The sequence below is a fragment of the Cibotium barometz genome, chromosome 29, assembly GCF_041138505.1.
Source record: "Cibotium barometz isolate CiBa-2024 chromosome 29, ASM4113850v1, whole genome shotgun sequence".
NCBI lineage: Eukaryota > Viridiplantae > Streptophyta > Polypodiopsida > Cyatheales > Cibotiaceae > Cibotium > Cibotium barometz.
Window position 1 is genome coordinate 53,059,531 of NC_141074.1, and position 7,083 is coordinate 53,066,613.

Sequence of the window (7,083 nt, forward strand, 5' to 3'; positions counted from 1 at the left end):
CGAGCAATTAATCTTTGGTCTTAAACAATTGGACAAATTCCTCTTACATGGAGTTAGTGGACATCATTGCTAAGCTATTGAATGCCTGGTTGCTCAATTTGGACAAATATTGAAGAAATTAGAGCAAAATTACTACTGGTTTTTATGGTTTTTCTGGTTTTTTTCCCAAAACAGAGAAAGGGGTTTTCAAAAATTGATATGTACACATGTCAAATGGTGTTGATATTCAACATTGAGGTTGTTTAGGTGTCAATGCAAGTTACCCATACTTGATTACACCACTACATTGTGATTTGGAGCCTTGGAAGGCGCATCAAAATAGGGTATCTCGGACTGCGTGAGCCAGTTCATTTTGGATGCATACAGGTTGATTTTCTACATCAAATTTGAAGATTGTTGGCTACTTCGGAGTATCTGGAACATTCATTGGAGTGTGGTTGAGCTGAGGAAGGCTCGTTTACAGATTTGGAAGTGTACGCAAGGTGTTTTTGCATTGAGCAAACATGTCGGATAATCCAGTACAGATTGTTGGTGAAAAGCTGGATAGGAAGAACTTCCAGGCATGGAAGTACAGGATCAAAAGTTTCTTGAAGGGTAAAGGTTTTTGGAATCTCATTACAGGTGCTGAGCCAGAGCCTGAACTACCCCGACAACCTACACAGCACAGCAGGTTATTGCTCATAAGCAATGGTCAGAAAGAGCATTCAAAGTGCTGCATTATCTATCTATATGTATTTCTGATGCTATGCTCATACACATACAGGATGCTGAGAATCCCAAAGATGCATGGGATACTTTGGTAAAGATGTTTGATACAGACACGAGTGCTCGCAAGTCTCAGTTGCGACAGCAGATACATAATGTGAAGCGGAATAAAAGGAGCATCCATGATTATGTGCAAGAAATAAAGAAGTTTGCAGATGCATTGGCAACAATAAATGCCCCCATGCCTGATGATGATTTGGTGGACATTACCTTGTGTGGTCTTGGCAAGGAATATAAATCTTTTGATACATCCATCTCGGTTCGGAGTACAGGTTTACCAGACTTTGATGAGTTGGTTTCACTCTTGCTTGTTGAGGAAATCAAACTGAGTGATTCATTTCTGGATGCATCTACTAGCCATGATGATAATGGCAGAAATTAGGCTTTCTACTCGCAAAGAGGTTTTAGAGGCAGGGGGAGATTCGCATCACGTGGCCGTGGTGGTAATGGTCGTGGATGGCAGGACAGGTCACCACAACAGAATTTTCAGCCCACATATGGTACTAGAGGTGGTCGTGGATATGCACCTCAGAGAGGCAGAGGTAATCCTCGTGGTAGAGGACGTTGGCAAGGCCAACAAACATCTATGCAAGATGTGGAATGCCATTATTGTGGGAAATTTGGTCATATGGCGAGAGATTGTTTCCACAAACAGAATGATTTGAGAGGGGGTAGAGCACAACGTGGTGGTCATTATGGTGGAAATTATGCACAACATGGTGGAAATTATGCATCAAGCAGTAATGATGGCACTGCAAATCACTTGTTTGCCATGAAACATGTTGTGGGATCTATGATGACAAATGCTGAGAATGATGATACTTGGTATATGGACTCTGGAGCATCAAACCATATGACTTGTCATGGTGAATGGTTTGAGCATATGAAGCCTATGGATGTGAAAGGCTATGTGGAAACAGGAGATGATACTCAGCATGCCATTACACATGTTGGAAGTGTACCATTGGTTATGCACAATCGTCAAACAAAATCTATGTCTAATGTATTGTACGTGCCTTCTATCACAAAAAGCTTGGCCTCAGTTGGTCAAATGGTGGAACAGGGATTACAGGTTCGGTTCAACGAGCATGGTTGCTTCATTGAGGATTTCAAACATGGATGTAGAGTCATTGCTAAAGGCAAGAAAGAAGGCAGGTTGTTTAAGCTCGATGCTGGAATTCCTGAGTTAAAATCAGCCATGTTCTCTAAAAGCAGAAATGTGGTACAGGACATTGATATGTGGCATAAGAGGATTGGACATGTCAATATACAAAGATTGAAGAACATGCAGACAAGAGACATTGTCAGTGGATTGCCTAGATTCAAGTATGATGGGAATATGCATGTTTGTGAAGCCTGTCAGTTTGGAAAGCAGGCAAGGTTGCGGTTTCCTAGAGAAGGAAATATGAGTAGCAGGCCACTTGAGATAGTACATAGTGATGTATGGGGCCCTGCACAAAACCCATCTATCAAAGGCAATTTATACTATGTGACATTCATAGATGATTTCAGCAGGATGACATGGATATACTTTCTCAGAGAGAAGAGTGAAGTATTGGAAAAGTTTATGAATTTCAAAGCTTTTGCAGAAAAGCAATATGGCTGTTGGATTAAATGTTTAAGAACAGATGGAGGTGGTGAATACACCTCAAAGGCTTTTGAGCATTTCTTGAGGAAGCATGGAATAAGAAGACAATTAACTTGCAGGTATACACCTCAGCAAGATGGTGTGGCTGAGAGAAAGAATAGAGTCATATGTGAAGTGGCCAGGGTAATGCTCAATGAAAAGAGCATGCCAGATTATTATTGGGCAGAAGCATGTGCTACTGCAGTGTATATACTGAACAAAACACCTACAACAGCCATTCATGGAAGTACGCCAGAGATGCAGCTTACAGGTTATAGGCCAGACATTGGACACCTCAAAGTTTTTGGATGCATAGCTTATGTACATAGCTTATGTACATGTGCCTGATGAAAGAAGAAGGAAGTTGGATCATAAGGCAGAGAAATGTGTATTTGTTGGATATGCACAGGATCGTAAGGCATACAAATGTTACAATCCACAAACTAGGCAAGTTGTTATCTCACGAGATGTGGTGTTTGATGAGCTTGCTAGTTGGTACAAAGCAAAGGATGAGGGTGTCATTGAGTCACTTGAAGCAGATGTGCCTGTGAACTTGCCACAAACAAGTTCTAGTTCTACTTCTATGTCTGGGCCAGCAGAGCAGAGGCTGAGAGTAGCAGTGTACGTCCATGGTCAGGACGTTTGAGGCATGAGAGTGTGAGCACTGGGAGTAGTGCTATGGATAAAGGCAAAAAGAAAGTCGAAGGAATTGGAATTACAGGTTATGTCATCGAGTTTAGAAAGTTTGGATGAGGAACTTGGCATACCTGTTTTACGCACACCTGGTGCTAGGCAGTATAGATATGTGCCACCGCATGCTAGAGTGGCAGGTGTTCAGAGTGATCCGCAGGCATTGCGGAGATCCCAAAGAGTCAGATATCCAGTTGACAGATTGACATACCATGATTTTGCTATGCACTATACATATATGACATCTATGGTGAAGCATGTGGAACCTACATGCTATACAGAAGCTGTTGGAAAGCATGTATGGGAGAAAGCAATGGACGTTGAGATGGACGCATTGGTTCATAATGACACATGGGACTTGGTTGCATTACCAAAGGACAAAAATGTTATTGGATGTAAATGGGCTTACAAAGTGAAGTGCAAATCTGATGGTTCTATTAAGAGACATAAAGCAAGATTGGTAGCTAAGGGTTATGCACAAACCCAAGGTTTGGACTATGATGAAACTTTTAGTCCAGTGGCAAAGATGGGGACAGTAAGAGCAGTCATTGCTATGGCTACAGCTAATGGTTGGGAAATGCATCAGATGGATGTCAAAAATGTATTTCTAAATGGAGATCTACAAGAAGAAGTGTATATGGCATAGCCAGAAGGGTATGTACACCCAAGATATCCCACTCATGTATGCAGATTGAAAAAGGCACTATATGGTTTGAAGCAAGCACCTCGTGCTTGGAGTGATAAGATGAGCAGATATCTTATCTCTCTTGGATTTCAGATTTCTACAGCAGATTCTTCACTCTATGTGAAGAAGACAGATCATGGGATTGTTTTACTTGTCATCTATGTGGATGACTTGATTATCACAGGTGATCATGGTGCAGATGTGATGCATGTCAACAAGAAAGCATTGAGTGGGCAATTTGACATGAAAGACCTTGGTGAGTTGAGATACTTTCTTGGAATTGAAGTGATTAAAGACCATGCAGGTACATGGTTAGTACAGCGCCAATATGCATTGGATATGTTGGCAAAATATGGCATGACAGGGTGTAAGCCTATGAGTACACCTTTGGAGCAAAATGTGAAGTTGCGGGCTGATTATGGTGAGGAGTTGGATGATCCATCTATGTACAGAAAGATGGTTGGTAGTCTCATTTACATGACTATCACACGCCCGGATTTGAGTTATGTTGTGGGGCTAGTAAGCCAGTTTATGTAGAGCCCCAGAAAACCTCATTTGGATGCAGTGAGACGCATCATGCGATATGTAACGACCACTGCACATTATGGTCTTCTTTATGAGAGTGGTAAAAGCTTGGATATACATGGCTACACAGATGCTGATTGGGCAGGTAGCTCATATGACAGGAGGTCTACTAGTGGATATGCTTTTACACTTGGAAGTGCCGTGGTGAGTTGGAGTAGCAAGAAGCAACCTACAGTTGCTTTATCCAGTACAGAGGCTGAATACAGAGGTGCAGCCATTGCTACTTGTGAGGCAGTATGGTTAAAGAATCTTTTGGCAGACTTGGGTGAGCCTATTGATGGCAAAGTTGTTATTCATTGTGACAACATGAGCAGTATACAGTTGGCCAAGAATCCAGTATTTCATGCGCGGACCAAACACATAGAGGTCCATTATCACTTTGTCAGAGAGAAGGTGCTGGATGGCACAGTTGATCTACAGTATGTGAAGACTGATGAGCAGGTGGCAGACATCTTTACAAAGCCACTTAGCAGGGAGAAGTTTGAGTACTTCCGTACTATGTTGGGAGTACATGGGATGAGCTTGAGGGGGAGTGTTGAGAGTCATGATATCCCAAGCTCATCTACATCTTCATCTATGGCAGTACATCATGACTCTCAACACTCCCCCTCAAGCTCATGGGATGAGCTTGAGGGGGAGTGTTGAGAGTCATGATATCCCAAGCTCATCTACATCTTCATCTATGGCAGTACATCATGAGCTTGAGAGGGGCTATTGAGATTCAAGTCATGATATCCCAAGCTCATCTACATCTTCATCGGCAGTACATCATGAGCTTGAGAGGGGCTGTTGAGATTCAAGCTCGATGTCAGTGTGAGCCAGCTATGCTATGTGCTGGCATGTTAGGTAGGAACATGTGTGAGACATAAATGACCGCGTGTCCAGGTGGTCATAGTGTGTGGACATTAGCTAGGGTTAGATGTGTGTGGACACAACTCATAGAGTGTTGTGTGTATTATGGATTATGGCTTTATGCATTGTGTGAGAAGGGAGATGGCTTCCCTCTATGGTTAGGGTTTGCAATATACATTAGGGTTTGCTCCTGTGTGTGTGTCTCCTCTCCCTCTACCGTTCTTTCAACAATGTAGAGTGGTACTTGTAAGGTCCCCGCCCTAGCTAGGTTAAGGGGATCCTTTTGATAGGTAGCTAAGTCCCCTTGTCTTCGATTGTCGACACCTCGATCTCTTGGAAATACGAGGATACGAGCAAACAGAGGGAGATAACTCTCTCTCGTCACAGGGAAACATATTCTAATAGGAATCTATTCCTCTGATTTATCGGCACTCAATGTGTGTGATCGAGGATGGAACAACTTCGCACTTAGTGCGTGGAAGCCAATGCCTTTTTCCTCTTTTCTTTATGAGGCACGACCATTAACTCTTTCTCCTAAAACGGAACTTGTTCGGGTGCTATTCTATCACGGATCGTAAAAAATAATTATGTTACCTGACTTATCGGGTCCACCCATCCATAGGATGGCACCATCGGGGCATCCATCCATCCACGCACTTTCCACCCACGCACCCGATCATTTTTGTTATTTAATTAGGTCCTACCACACTGTGAAACATATAAAAACACATTCTTTAATTAAAGATGGTCCACAGTGTTCCTTACAACAGCCTTTAAGAACAATATTTACATTAAACAGTTCCTACAGCAAAATATTCACCTCTTATGACCTAAATTCGACCTCTTATCACCTAAATTTGAAATTCTATTTTTGGAGATATTTATCTCTTAATACATCTATTCTTGTCTTCTTAATTATTTTCAGATTTTGGAGCTAATATTTGTACTCTATCACTTTCTTAATATTTCTAACCTTATAGTCTCTCTCTCTAAGTGCACTCTCTTTCTTCTTGAAATCTATATTAAAAGAGAATCATTACATGGCTTGGGAGGGATCTTACAGTACTAAAGACTAGAGGGTTGGTTCATGTTGCCATAGCTGTCTTGATGGAACACTTTGCCACTTGGTGGGGTCCTTTACAGTGATAGCACTATAATGGTATGTGGGATCCTAGGGCATTGATGTCTCTTTCCTATTTGCCACTTGGTGGGGTCCTTTACAGTGATAGCACTATAATGGTATGTGGGATCCTAGGGCATTGATGTCTCTTCCCTATTTGATTGTATTTGATTGTACTGCGGCAATATATATAGGGTAGACAATATCGCCTTCTTGAACATAGTGGCTTAGAATCTGACTTGAGGGACGCTGAACATCTAGTGGTTCTAGGTAGTTAGTGTCCCCTACTATTTCTTCTCCCCCCCTCAGAGATTTCTATCAGGGTCAATTGGTTCACGGGGGTCATTCGGGGAATGGGTGGTTGTTATGGTAATAGTGTAGGCAGTAGGGGTAGTTTTGGGACTCTTAGGACTCTTTTGTGGGGCACATACTACCCTGAGTGAGGTGCGTTGGCACGCACGGGGCTTATCGGTGGAGCTCGCAAGGCCAAGTAGAGCTGGTGCAACCATGGCGGCGGGCAAAGAGAGCATAGTTCTTATCGTTGCTTTTCTTCAGTGCAAGTAGTTCGTGTTGAGGCAGCTGCGTCCTAATGCGGTACTATCAACTTAAAAAAAAAAAAACCTCCCACGCAGAGCAAACCGCAATCAGAAAATCATATTTAGGAGATTCTTCCTTGCTTTCAGAAATGCGATCGAGATTCGCAACCCACCACCACCACGTATAGCATTGTCCGCTCTGGTAATAGTGTAGGCAGTAGGG